Source organism: Talpa occidentalis, unplaced genomic scaffold (genome assembly GCF_014898055.3).
Source record: "Talpa occidentalis isolate TD23 unplaced genomic scaffold, MPIMG_talOcc4v2.1 talOcc4.13, whole genome shotgun sequence".
NCBI lineage: Eukaryota > Metazoa > Chordata > Mammalia > Eulipotyphla > Talpidae > Talpa > Talpa occidentalis.
In genome coordinates this window covers 44235278-44250702 of record NW_023601322.1, presented here as the reverse complement: position 1 = coordinate 44250702, position 15425 = coordinate 44235278, and the positions used below count along the sequence as shown (strand labels likewise).

The 15425-nt window shown below is 37.5% G+C and overlaps 1 protein-coding gene across 1 annotated transcript in view; it reads left to right on the top strand.

The window, feature by feature from the left end:
• Positions 1-15425, top strand: part of DLGAP1 (DLG associated protein 1) — a 428837-nt gene that overhangs the window by 24156 nt on the left and 389256 nt on the right. The gene's annotated exons all lie outside the window — the stretch shown is intronic.

Sequence of the window (15425 nt, the reverse complement as noted above, 5' to 3'; positions counted from 1 at the left end):
CCTGACTGTTCTCAGATTGCCTGGGGCTCCAACCTGCCTGGCTGGCCTGCAGATTTTGGACTCACTGGCCTCCACAATCTCCTGTGCCAGTTCCTTACAACAACAGCTCTCTCTCTCTCTCTCTCTCTCTCTCTCTCTCTCTCTCTCTCTCTCTCTCCACACACACACACACACCCTGTTGGTTCCCTTTATCTAGAGAACTTTACTAATACATGCCTCAAAATTCAGACAATTCTCTATGCCATGCCTATTTGCTTTTACTGAAAAGAATTTGTTTTAATTAAATAGATGTTTATAGTCAGAACCCAGTATTATATTCCTCTGTATTCCTTATGGAATGTAGGAAAGTATTTTGTATATGCTAGGTGTTCAATAAATACTTGAATATTTAATTTGAATAAAGAAAACAAGATGATAATAATTTAATAGTGCTAAAATTAAGTGTTCCTGACTAAATCAGTTGATTTATTGAGGCTTTCTAAAATTAATTGTTAGACATGACAAGCCTGCAACAAAAAGGCTTTGCTTACTTAAGTTCATGCTACTCTGTTATCCTTACTCTGTTATCCAAGCCTCACTCATGAAGGGGCTCAAAATCTGGTCCATTTTCTGGTTTCAAGTTACAAGTTGAAATCTGGGTGAAAAAACTGTGACCTCAAGCTGTGTCCTAGCTACTAAAAGAAGGCAGGTGGGGTAGCTGTTCATTGGTAACAATTTTCTAGGACGAATGTGTGAGGCTACATGGGAGCTGACATAGAATCATGGTCTTAAGCTTGATCGAATACATGGTTTGACTCAGCTTGACGCCTGTATTCTGTATTCCTGACTTCAGGAAACAAATGTAAAGCCAGACCGGAGACCAGAATGGAAGCAGATTGAGTAGATCCCAGGGCACAGGAGGCCCATGGGTTTGTTTTGGTTTAGCTTTTTCTGTTCTTCTGTTTCTCTACATCTACATGCAAGTGAAATCATCAGGTATTTGTCTTTTTCTTTCTGACTTCTCTCAGCCCCAAGGGAGCAAGCATATATTCCCTTTCTGAATCTCAGTTGATGTTAAAGAAAAGTTTAGTTATGTTGAGGAAAAACCCTTTTCACTTTTTAATGTTAATTCCAAGATACCTCTACTATGACTTAATAATAAAATATCCATGTTCTAGTTTTTGTACCTATCTGAGGAGTGACTGATAGAATAACTATGTTGCAGCCTGATAACAGATCAAAATGTGTTATTTCCTTCTTTGTTTCCCTATTTTTTTAATTTTTTAAAAGTACACTGCTTGAATTTTTTCATTAACTGGTTCAGTATTTCTCCCTCATCGCCCATGTTTCCCAATACATATTGTAATTTGTAACTCTGACAGTTGCTGTTAATTGGCATTTAACAGTCATACCCAAGTTGAAGTACATACATCCATTACCAAGGCACTCTTTCTTTGGAGGATTTTGATTATGGTGATTCCAATTAGAATACTAGGAAAAAATATATTTCTTTTTTCTACTTAATCATAATTTCCTGAAGCCTCAATATTTGAAAAAATGCTAACAAATCATCTCATATATTTTCTTCAAGATGTATTTAATTATTGTATAAATTTTTATGGAGGTTACATTGGTTTACAGCACTATATATGATTCAAGAGTATAGGTTCATATTTCTTCACCCACCACTAAAGAACCAATAATTCTCCACCAAAGTCCATTGGACACCATCCCCTTCGTATGCTCTCCTTTCCTTTCTGGCAGCCTCAATTCTGTAGTCAGATTTTTAGGGTTTGTTTTGGTTTAGCTTTTTCTGTTATTTTTGTTGTTGTTGTTGTTGTTGCTGTTGTTGTTGTTGTTGTTTCTGTACGTCTACATGCAAGTGAAATCATCAGGTATTTGTCTTTCTCTTTCTGACTTTTCTCAGCCTAATTTCCTCCAGTACCATCCATGCTGTTGCAAATGGCAAGACTAGGCTCTGATCATTAAACTAGTTGAAATTCAGTGAAATCATATTTTTAAATGAAAGAAAGGAAGCATAAATTGCCTAAGTACACTGGTATTCAACTCCTCCTAAATTCTCCATTTTCATTTTGTAATATGTTTGCTTTGCCCTGCTCTGAAAAATTATGTTCTTTGCTCTACCTGGAATGACAAACATTAATCAAACTTACCATTATTATTAAGCAATGATTAAACGCCCACATCTTAGCACAACAAACTACTTTCTCTACATGCGCCTTCCATCTTAACACATAGACAAACCCGATAGATTTAAGAGTCTTTTATCAAAAATATTTAATCCTAGAGTCTTCCTTTACAAATTCTTCACATGAAGCACATTAAATAATTAAATAAACATCATATTTAAATAGAACCTTCTTACGTGCAAGCTGACAGACACAATTTTGAGTATGCATAGATTATTGGATAGTCAATGTCAAAATAAAAACCTGAAGGGCTGAATTTGTGCTGGTATTTTTGCTAGAATGTTTAAAAAGCAGACTGAAATTGTGAAACTTTTGTTCCTTGGCCATGGATGGTGGAGCTCCATTTTGTGAGTAAGAGCATCTTTGCTTTATTCTGGATCTCTTCTATAATTGGGTGCTAGACCACTCTTTTCTTTCTGTATTCTTTTTTTTAAAGATGTATTTATTTATGCATACAAGAGCTGGGGTACAAGCCAGAGGTGTGGGGGTGGTGGTGAGAGGATTCTTCAGAGACAGCGTGGGGAGCAGAAAAGGCAGATTGACTGAAATACACTGCTGAAGGGAGCAGCAGGTGAGCCAGGAGAGGTCTGCTGTGCCATGTGGGTAGTTCCCTGCCTGGGGATTGAACTCGTGCTGCAGTGGCTGTGGCTAGCTTCATATGTTGTGTCTTAACCCCTTGCGCCACCAGGGAGGCCCTTTTTTTGTTTTGAAAGCAAGCACCCTTCTGTCTTCAATGTTCCTTCCCTAAAGCTTGGATATATACATCAGTGGTGTTAACACATGAGTGCTCATAGAGCAGAGCATGCACCAAGGTATTTTATAAAAACCAGAGGGTACTTTTTAACAGGAGACCTCACTTTGCTTTTCTGACACTTAATCCTCAAGAATGAGTGGCTAAAAATGATATCTCTTCATAGGTGGGAATTTTTGGCTTTATTGACTGGTCAGTTAGTAAGATTTATAATGTAGTAACCTAATATTAAGGCCTGTGAAATTTGGTATATTAAGGTATTTTTGACTTAAAGTGTTAAAACAGCTTCATCTTCAATTTCTAAATTCTGTCATAGTGACAAAATAAAGCATTGTAATTTATTTGAAGTATGTTAGGGAAAATAGCATTTCTCTTTCAAAATATACTGCCTATCTTCCTTATGCTGTTCACTCTTTACCTTTTCCCTCCTGTTTTCTTATGTTTCTGTTGCCACCTGCAGCATAGGTCTTTTAAAAGAGTGTCAGAGGAAGAATATTCTTTTTAAAAAATCAGTTGGTTTGTTACCAACTCTTCTTCACTCCTTCTTTTCTTGATTTCAAAATGTTGTTCATTGTTCTGATCATTAGTGTATAAAATTGAGCAGGAAGAAGGAGAAATCATAAACCTTATTTATAAAATATAACTTTTAGCTGTTCTAATAAAGGTTTTGGTTTTTTTTGTGCTTAAGCATGCTTTATTTTTTTTAATTAATAAATTTTATTTTTATATTCCCCATACAATTAGGGTATGATGATTTAAACTTTCAAGGAAAGTTTTTTTTTTATTTCAACTATCTTAATTTTTTCTTTATAATATTAGCACAAATATTTGAATATTGGTTCTAAATTATTCTCCAAACATTACTGTACTCTTTCTAAAACTTTATGATGCTATTATTTGTCTTTCAAAGACATGGAATGTAAGTATAAAGATGTTAATGATTTAAGATTTTCATGATAATTTTATTTAGGTAAAGAAAGAGAATACATGATATATTTTTGGTAACTTTGTAATTTCAATTTTTTTAAGGTGTATTCAACTATTTTATTCAACATTAGTTAACTGCCTGCTGTGAGCTAAATGACACACTAGTTGATGGGGAAATGAAAAGAAAAAGACAAGTGCTAGAAATTTTGTTGTGTGAAATAAAAGGCTGAGATCAGCAGCTTGAAAATGATATGAAATTGAGACAAAATTTGCTTTTCCATTTAAGATGAGAAGGCCTCTTAGCACGTTTAAGTGCTGAAGGAGACACTGTAGAATGAAGGAGACACTGTAGAATGAAGGAGACACTGTAGAATGAAGGAGACACTGTAGAATGAAGGGCACTGGAGAAAGAGGAGGACAGGTGGGGGCTGGTTAGATGCATCCTTATACTAGAGCAGGTGGAGCTCTTTCATCCAAATGAAACCAAATGGCCAGAGGAGAAGAGGTATAATAGTGTTGGGTAAATTTTCAAGATTAATGTCAGCAAGTTTTTCCAATAATGCATTTTACCTGTGAAAGAGAAAGAGGTACGATTGGGACTGATAAAAGAATACACAAATCGAATGTTCAGAACAGCTGCTGGGAGAACATAAGGACACTGATAAGGAAAACATGGGTTCCAACTCAGTGTAAGGTGTCCAATGCAGAGTCCTACATACATTTATACTGGGACTAATCTGCACCATTGGGCAATTTTCTCAGAAATTCTCAGACAATTTTCAACAGTTTTACTTATAAAATGGAAATAAATAAACTCAAAAAATTTTAAATAGCTCCACATAGTCTAGAGCCAAAAGTAGACTCAGATATGCCTTAAACCAAAATTACTAAACCCGACCTTCAGAAATGGAATGGAGAGGGATAAATACCACCATTGCCTCAATATATGACATGTACTCTTTATATACTCTCTTTTTAAAATGGAACTTAAATGAATGAACCCTCCTGATGATACAGCCTCTCTGCCTCCTTACCGGTGGTTCTCAAACTTGAACAGACATATCAGAATCACTGGAGGGTATGTTAAAGCAGATTGCTGATGCAGTTGCTGATTCACAAGCTGGGGTAGAGGCCCTAGAATGTGCATTTCTAATAAGTTCCCAAGCCCTGTTGGTTTGAAAGTTGTATCTTGAGACTCACTGCTGGAAATCAACCTTCACAACACAGGGATGAGTATGTGCAATGGGCAAAGTCACAGGAGCGCCCCCTGTTCAGGGACTGTTTCTCATTCACTACTGATTCTCCCTGTACCTACCACAGTGCCTGGCACAAAACTGACAATCATAACTGCTTTGAGGAAGGCAGACAAACTAGCATCTCAAGAATGCCCTCTGTGAATGTGGCAGTCATTCTGAATGCAGAGTGCTCACACACACACACAAACACACACACACACAAACACACACACACACAAGTGGTTGTGGTTGATACATCTCTGACCCAAAGGAATAAAAATGCCAAGTTATTTACATACCCCAAGCCCTACACTAGCAGAATTTATTTCAGAATATAATCTTAATCCTTTATAAAGATAATAAAAGGTCACAACTAACTAAAAATGGAAATCATTGAAAACTATGAAATGTCAAAAAGTATGTGATTTTTTTCCTTTGCTCCTATAAGCAAGGCATTATATTTAGTATTATAATCCCCAGTTCAGGGAAATTCTTTTTATTTTAGATTTATTTATTTATGCATATAAGAACTGGGGTACAGACCAGTGGTGTGGGGAGTGAGAGGATTCACCAGAGACAGAGTGAGGAGCAGAACAGAGAGATCTACTGAAATACACTGCTGAGGGAGCAGCAGGCAAGACAGGAGAGGTCTGCTGAGCCATGTGAGTCACCTCCCAGGCCAGGGATTGAACTCAAGTTGCAGTGACTGTGGATAGCTTCATAATGCTGTGTCTTAACTCCTTGTGCCACCAGGGTGGCCCAGTTCAGGGAAATTCTTAACTAACCTGTGCATAGCTACTGGCAGAACCAGGGCCACACTCACTTAATTATCATAAAATCATGCTGCCCTATGCCTGGCCAGGTCCTTTGGTTAGTTTTCTGTTTGATTCCTAGTGAAAGTTGGAGTCAGTAGACTACTTTCTTCTCTGAACCCCTCTCCTCTCAGGCTCTGTGTCACCTTGTTTCTCTTCTGCCTCTTTGAGAACCTCTTGCTTCTGGACTTTAAAACATTGGAATGCCCTGGGAGCTCTTGTCCTCACTGATTCCTTTACCCTTTTCCCCCATGATCTCATAGAGTTGCAGGCTGTAGATCACACTGACACACTGATGTCACCCAGATATGCATCTCCAGCCCACAGTGTCCCCATCAATCCTTATCCATTTCATCCAACTGCCAACCCCACATCTCTGCTTGAATACCCAATGAGCATCTCGACTGTAAAAGATCTAAAACAGAATGCTTCCTCGCTTGCCCCTTATTCTCCCGTGTTTCTCATTTCAATAGGTATCACCCCTATATATCAGTTGTTTAGGCCAAAATCTTAGGCATCATCTTGGATTTCTTTTGTGTGCTAACTTTCCATGAATCCCTTTGATCAGCATTTGCTCCCCAACTGTTTCTAGTCCAAGCCCTTGTACTGAGATCTCCCCTACTGCAAACACAGTCGAAACCACCTTCTCCCTTTCCCAAATCCATGGCAACAACTTCATCACTCATCTCACAGTTCCCTCTCTCACTTCCATTGGCCCGTGTTCCACCGACTCACTGGAATGATTTTGTTTTGGGGTGAGTCACACCATGACAATGCTCCGATTATAACCTGTCAGAGGCTTCACTCCACAAATAGCAAGAAATTCAAGCCTCTTACCATGACTTCTAGGATGCTGCTTCTTTACTTTCATCTCCTGCTACCCACCAGTCCCATGGAATTTCAACCACTCAGCCCTTCTCCTTCTCGACTATAACAAGCTGCTCCTGCTTCTGGAGCTGCCATTCCCTCTGCCTGCAGTGCCCTCCTCCTACACTAGGCTTTTTCTGACCACATTAGCCAGAGTGCTTTCCCACCTCCCCATCACTCTCTATACCTTTCTTATTTCCTTTGGAGTACTGTTTTGAAGTTATGTAGTTGTTTGTTTAAATATTTATCTGTATCTGGCAACTAGAATGTAAACTCCAAATAAGCACGGAGTTTGCCTTCTTCATTGCAGGATCCTTTAGGACAATATTTAAAATATACTATACCACATGAGCATGTTGAGTTTAAATCTGTTATTCTTCTATAGCACCATGTTGATGCCTCTTTAGGTATTACTTCATAATTTTATCAGAATTGATTTCAGTATATGGATTAATGCAATGTTCCAGACTCATACACTCAATCTGTTCCTCTTGAATCCCAAAAGCCGTAATTCCACAGACAGATACTTGGAATGCCAAGCAAAAATCACATGCCATTTTCTCTATGTCATCGTTAAAATTTAATACAGATCGTGGACAATATTTTTAACACATCATAAACCCCTTCTGACTAGTATTTTTAAAATGCTACGAACAAGATTCTTTTTCATTCATGTTTTCCACAATATCCTAGATAGATTTGAAAATTAGTGAAGTACCCATATTGACCTAAAGCCCCAGCTTCAATTTGTCAGTGATTATCTGCTTTGTGGCATTGGTCAGCATTTTGTATTCCATATTTAGGTCACAGAAGAGAAATAAAGAGAATCCATGTCTCTAAAAAGTTGTGCCCTCCCCATGTTTAAATTATTTTACTATAGCATTAAAAACAACTGTAATCTGGGCCTCCCGGGTGGTGCAGGCGGTTGAGCGCAGCGCTGTGAAGCTGTCCGCAGCCTCTGCTGCACCGGTTTGATTTCCAGCCAGCCAGGGAGAGACCCACATGGTGCGGCAGACCTCTCCTATCTCACCCACTGCTCCCCTTAGCAGTGTATTTCAGTAGATCTGCCTGTTCTGCTCCCCGCTCTGTCTCACCCTCCTGCACATCTGGCCTGTACCCCTGTTCTTTATGCATAAATAAAAAATAAATAAATATTAAAAAAAATTGTACTCTCCCTTTGACTGGGTACTTAGGAATTGAAATGTCCTTGTACTCTGCTTTAGATTAAGAGCTAACACAAATGAGGTTACATTTCCTACGATGACTATTTTATTCTCATAATAGGATCTTTATAAACATGCAGGAATAAAAACAAGATTCATTCATCCCAATCTAAGCCAAGGAGAGAGTATTTTGTTTCTATGGCAACTCCTTTTGTTCACACGTTTGCACTTTCTCCTCATATGTATATGCCACCCCTTATAAGCCCTTGATTGATAAAACTTCCACTGGTTAAAACATACCTCAAGTTCTAAGAAGCTCTGAAACAGTATATTGAAAGCTATTATTGGAACAAGTGTCCACCTGCATCCTTCCTTGCACCATTGCTATGCTTTATCCCAGAGTACACAGTTTATTAAGATTCCTTTTGCTAATACTCCATTTTCCTTCAAGGCTCTTCCTCATCAACACATTCTTAAATGGATTTCACAAAGTACCACATTGAGGTTTATGTCCCCCATGATTTCATCCACTGTACCGATAATGTGGTATGTTTCTCCCTAATCCCATGCTCTTTTTGGTCCACAGATACCTCAGATAACACAAAGCCAATACCAAATTCATTATCCTCACATTCCACTGGCATATCTACTCTGTTTCCTTTCCTTTTGTCTGGCATCCAAAATCACAAATTAACAGAACTGTTACTGACTTATTTTCTCAAGCTGAAAACATTGAAGTTTTTTCTTGAACTTGTTCATACCTTCGTATCCATAATAAACTGATACTTAAATAATGTAAGAGTTCCACCAAAGACTATTTGCCTCTGTTCTGATTTCTTCCTATCCAGAGGGTCCCTTTTAGGAGTGCAATGCATGTCAATAATTTGTGTTTTATGATGAGATTTGAGGATGGACGGCTAGCCTGCACGCATGTTCCGTTTATCGTCTTAATTGTTCCTCTAATCATATGTTAGGAATGATGCTGCAGCCATGTGAGCAACATTGTATAATAGATAACATGAGCCACATAGGCATTTTTTAACTTTCTAATAGTCATAGGTGAAGTTAAATAATAGTTAACTATTAGAACTAATTAATGATGTGTAATTTTCTATTTAAGCCAATACATCTAAAATGCTAACATTTCAAATTGTAATTAACACCAAAAAATCAATATTTCATATTCCTTTTTCTTTGTACAATGCCTTTAAAATCAAGAACTAAATGACCACCTATGGCTAGTGGCTACCATATCATATAACCTAGATGTAGTGGATGAGCTCAAGCAGGACTCATACTCAGCAATGAAACAGGAATCCATAACCACTGAAAACAACCAGAAAGCTGTATGCCTCATCAAATGCAATGAGGAGGTACTGGATTTTATTTAAAGAGTTTATTGGGGACAGGAAATTAAGAAATGAAAATTAAAGTGTTACAGTTGAAAGATTTTCAAGGGTGGCACATGCCATTTAAGGGCAGAGAAAAAGAATCCCTTGGAGGCTAAAGATACTGGAAAGAAAGTATTACTAAGGGGAGGACTTTTCTGAGGATGATGAAGGGAGAGACATTAAAGTTGCGTTCACCAATACGTTAGCCCCGTGACACAAGTGACCGCTGAGCACTTGAAATGAAGCTCATGTGAAATGAAATGTCTCAAAAAGGTCAAATGTCAATATTTTGCACCAAGAAGGAAAAAATACTAGGCCCCAAGCTTCAGAGGATATACAGTAAACCCATTAGTAATTTTATATTGGTTATATGTTAAAGTAGCTGCTTTTTTAATATTGAGTTAAATATATTAAAATTACTTTCACTTTAGTTGGACTAATAGAACATTTTGATTTGATTTATCTATTCGCCCCCTCATTTACAGTTATGTAAGTTTGAAATTACAACTTCACAGCTTTGTTTGTGCACATGTTTCATTCACTCTCCACCAGAGCCCCAGTGTCCACACCAGTCACCTTCCCACCTTCCCCACACCTCCCTCCTCTACTGTCCCTTCAGGTAACCAGTACATTTTTCACAGAGTCTACGGATTATTCTTGCATTCTTGCCAGTTGGTTTTCTTTGTTTATGTTGCATAAATGAATGAAACCATCCAATAGCAGTCTTTCACTTTCTTTCTCACTTAGCAAAAGCATCTCAAGATCTATCCATTTTGTTCCAAACGACACTATTCCATTACTCAATGGGATATGCATAATATTGCATTGAATATATATCCCCCAATTTCTTTATTCAGTCATCCATCCATGTGGGCATTCAGGCTGATTCTGTGACTGGGCTACTGTGGATAATGCTGCCGTGAACAAAGGAGTAGACAAATCTTTCCCTATTTGGAGTGTTCATAGTCTTTGGGAAAATACCTAGTAGTGGTGCTGGGTTATATAGAATTTCCTTTTCCTTTTTTTTTTTTTTTTTTTTTTTGAGGAATCTCTATACCGATTTACACAGACATTATACCACATTCTATGACCACCAGCAGTGGATAAGTGTTCTTTTTTCTGCACATCTTCACAACTTGTTGTTTCTAGTATTTTTGACATAGGCCATTCTTACTGGAGTGAGGCAATATCTCATGTGGTTTTGATTTATTTTTCCCTTATAATAAGTGATATGGAGCATATTTTTCATGTACTTATAGGCCACCTGAATGTCTTCTTTGGAGAATCATCTATGTCTTTTGACCATTTTTTTTAAATTGGGTTACTGGTTGTATTTGTTGTTAAATTGTGTAAGTTCCTTGTATATTTGGAATATACTTATCTAACTTGTGTAATGCAAATTACTCTCAGTAATGCAAATTACTTCTCCCAGTTCGTAAGTTGACTTTTAGTTCTTGTAATGGCTTTTTTTGGCAGTACACAATCCATTTAGTTGGATGTAGTCCCATTTGTTTAATTTTGCTTTTATTTCCCTTGCTGTTAAAGTATGTCCCTAGAAGGGCCTCCCTGGTGGTGCAGCAGTTGAGCGCTGCACTGTGAAGCTGTCCACAGCCTCTGCAGCGCCGGTTCAATTCCCCACCGGCCAGGGAGATACCCACATGGCAATGCAGACCTCTCCTGCCTCGCTCACTGCTCCCTTCAGCAGTGTCTTTGGTCCGTCTGCCTGTTCTGTTCCCCGCTCTGGCTCTGGTGAATTCTCTCACCCTCGCGTGCCTCTGACCTCTACCCCAGGTCTTGTATAAAATAAATTAAAAAATCTTAAAAAAAAAATGTATGTCCCTAAATGCTTCTCTGTGCTTGATGTCCAGTAGAGTATCCCCTTAAGTTTTCTTTTGTGTATGTCATGGTTTCAAGTCATACATCCGTCTTTAATCCATTTTGAATATTTTTTAACAAAGTTAAGTAATGACTTCCTTCCTTTCTCCCTCTCTCCCTCCCTCCCACACTCCCTCTCCAAGTTGCCCAGCACAATTTGTTAAAGAGGCTTTTCTTCCTCCAATTATGGTCATGACTCAAATATCAACTGTTCATACTTATGTATGAACTCTTGACTCCATTCTATTCCACTGATCTGTTTCTTCTAATACCAAAATTTTAATTACTACTGCTGTGTAATATCACTTGAAGTCATGGAATACCTCCATTTTTCTTTCCTCTCATGATTATTTTGGCTATTTGGGGCCTTTTATGATTCCAAACCAATTTTATAATTGTTTGTTCTATTTCCTTGAAAAATGGCTTTGGGGTTTTGATAGATATTGCATTGAATCTGTAGATTGCTTTACAGCCATTACCATCTCCGAAGGACTATTTTTAACAGTATTTATTCTCCTAATCCATGAACACAGGACATTTTCCCAGTTCTTTGTGTTTTATTTATTTTGACAATGCCTTATAGTTTTCTGTGTTTGCATCCTTCACCTCCTTTCTTAAGATTACTCCCAGGTATTTCATACATTTTGGTGTGATTAAAATAGGATTTTTCCCCTTAATTTCTTTGCTCTAATTCATTGTTTGCATATAGATATGCAACATTTTTGTGTATTTCTTTTGTATCCTTCCACTTTATTGTATTGACTTCTTATTTCTAGGGTTTTTTTGCTAGAGTTTTATTTTTCTATTTTTATTATATCATCTACAAATAGTGATAGTTCCACTTCTTTCCAATTTGGATTCCTCATGTCTGTTTCTTGCCTAATTGCTCACCTAAGACTTCCAATACTGTGTTAAACAACAGTGGTGAAAGTGGACATCTTTGTCATGTTCCTGATCTTCAGGGAAATGCTTTCAGTTTTTCACCACTGAGTGTTTTGTTGACTTTTAGTGTGTCAGATACAGTTTTATTATGTTGAGATAAGTTCTTTTTATGCCCATTTTACTGTCTTTTTAGTCATAAATTGATGTTGAATCTTGTCTAGTGCTTTTACAAAGTCTATTGAGGTGATCACACCTCAATTTTGTCTTTTTTGTTGTTGATCTAATGAGTTACAGTGATTGATTTTGTTACGTTGAATCACCCTTGCAAGCCATAAATGAATCCACTTGGTTATAATGGATGTGTCTTATTATATATTGCTGGATTTGATTTGTCAGGAATTTGAGGATATTTATCATTGTGTTTATCTGGTATATTGGTCTATAGTTTGTGTGTGTGTGTGCTGCCCTTTTCTGGTCCTGATATCAAGGTAATGACCTCATAAAATGTGTTTGGGAGCTTTGCCCTACTCTTCAATTTCCCTTTTATGACTTTGAGAGAGTTATTAGGTCCTCCATGAAAGTTTGGTAGAATTCACTAGAGGAGGCATTTAGAGAGAGGCTTTAGTTTGTAGGGAGCTTTTGATTACTCTTTCGATTGCTGTGCTTGGAACTGGTTTTTTCAAGATATATATATTTTTTAAAGATTTATTTATTTATTTATACAAGAACCGGGGTACAGATCAGAGATGTGGGGGGGCGGGGAACAGAACAGGCAGACTGACTGAAATACACTGCTGAGGGGAGCAGCGGGTGAGACAGGAAAGGTCTGCTCGCCATGTGGGGTCTGCTCCGGCTGGCCGGGATCGAACCGGCACTGCAGAGACTGTGGACAGCTTCACAGTGCTGCATTCAACCACCTGCGCCACCAGGGGAGGCCCAGTTCAAGGTATTTTTTACCATGGTTCAATCTTGGAAGGTTGTATGATTCTAAAATTTAATTTTCATGAAGACATTCATTGTAGTCTCTTATAATGCATTGTATTTCTTCAATATCTTTTGTAATTTCACCTCTTTTATTTATGATTTTTAATCTGGGTTTTCTTTCCTTCTTTATGAGCCCAGCTAAGGGTTTATCTGTTTTAGTCATCCTTTCAGAGAACCAACTCTTGGTTTCTTTAATCTTTTGAATTGTCTTTTTGGTTTCTATTTCATTTATTTCTGCTCTATTATTATTTTCTTCTAGTTTCATTTTTGATTTTAGTATTATAAATATGTCATTCCGTTCTATTCTAGCATTGAGAGTATCTGCTGACAAATCTGAAGAAAGTCTGAAATAAGCAATCTCTTTTAATGTTAGGCTTCTTTTTTCTTTAACAGCTTTTAATATTGTTTTCTTTATCTTTGAATTTTGATAATTTAACAATGATATGTCTTGTTGAAGATCATTTTGCATTCACAAATTTGGGCATTTTTTTGTCTTCCTTGAAATTTATGCTTAATTATTTTCTTAGGTTTAGGAAGTTCTCAGCTATTATTTCATTGACTCGAGTCTCTGCTCTTCCCTTCTCTCTCTTCACCTTCTGGACTACTTATTATCCCTATTTCCTCTTTTAATGCAGTTTGATAGTTCTCATAGAGTTTCTCCATTTTCCTAAAGCTTAATTCTCTCTTCTTCCACTTAGGTCATTTGAACATTTGTATCTTCAATTTCCAAAATTCTTTCTTCTGTCAGTGTAAGTCTTTAAAATGTTTTCTATATTTGTCCTCATTTCATTCAACTTTTCTTTGTGTTTCTTTTAACATCTTCAATCTCATTAGTGAGGATTTTTTTTTATTCCTGTATCTCTTTTTTTAAGATCCTTTCTCTTTTGGTTTGAACCATTAGGGCCTCCTTGAGTATAAAATACTTTCTTTTTAAAAATTGTGTCTGCTAGGTCCTCAAATTCTGTTTCCTTGATATAGGCTTCTGGATTTGTTCTTATTTTTTTGTTTGTTCATCTTGTCTTCATATGGCTCATACTTCCTAGGCATGTGTGTTGCCTATTTATTTTTTTCCATTTGGGGGTGCTGTGGGTTTATTTTTGTCTGTTATTGGTCTCCTTTGTTTAACTTGGCAGCAAATGAGGAAGGAAGGGGAAGCTGGAATTCAAGAACTCAGTCTCAATATTGGTGTGAAAAAAAAGACTGTTCCAAGCAGATAGATTTACTCTGCCGCTTCCCCTTTTTCTCCAGTGAATGCTGCATGCACTGTTTTATGGAACCCAAATTCTAGGATCCCCATCCTTGCCACCCAGCTCTGTTGGGTGGGACACCTAGGGCAAAGGGAGTGTGGGGGAATGCAACGAGAGGCTAGTCTTTGTCTCTTTGATATCCTAGCATTAAGGGCTAAAGAGGCTCCACTCTCTGGTCTACCAGAAGTATTCACCACTAAACCAGCCACCCCATGCCCATTGGGTATGCTAATCTGTGCAAGTTCCTCACTGAAAAGTCCCATTGAGAAAACTCACTGAGCTGGGTTCAGTCCTGAGCAGGACACTGTCTGTGTTCAGATCTGTGTTCCAGGTCAGATTGACTGGAATTTCAGCTACCTTCACCGCAACTCCCACTTGCCTCCCTTCCTGCTCTGCCGCATAGTGAATGACAAACCTAAGTGCCAAAACCTTCCTGCAACAGTCCAACATTGCCAACATCAAATTTGTGACACTGTGGCAAAAAAATTTTTTACTGTTTGCTTTTCAGTTATGCTTCTGGGGGGGTTCCTCAAAGCCTCCCTATTCCACAGGTTGTGGGTGGAGTCTCTTTGACATTTTTAATGACATTTGTGGCTTTCATTATGTTTGTGACGGAGAACTCTGTTCCACAACAAGAGGAGTTCTAATGGGTTTGGGGGAAAAAAAAAGTAGGTGAAAGAGAATTTAAAAGTTTCAGGTTAACCAAAATACCTAAGGAGAATACCATGTGCAATTAAGATTCTTCTTGTGTTAGACTGTGTGTTAAAATATTGACAGAAAAATGTATATGCCCCTTAAAAGAAAAGAAATCCTAAGGAGATTAAAAAGTTACAAGTGTTTACTTATAAAAGACCATTTCTCAATGAAAACTGAAAGGAAGAGTTGAGCTTATTGAACAAGGACATAAATTTGGTGCTTGAAATGTTTTTGGAAAAATATTCAGTAGCTTGAACTAATCTTTGATGGATAGACAAAACACCAAGCATCATCTATTGGCTTTTTTGTCTATCTCCTTTAAAGGGAAAGGTCAAAATAAAAGTATAAGATGGATCTCTGAAATTCTCCCTTTTCATATTTACAGGCAAGCCCATTTCAGAAATAT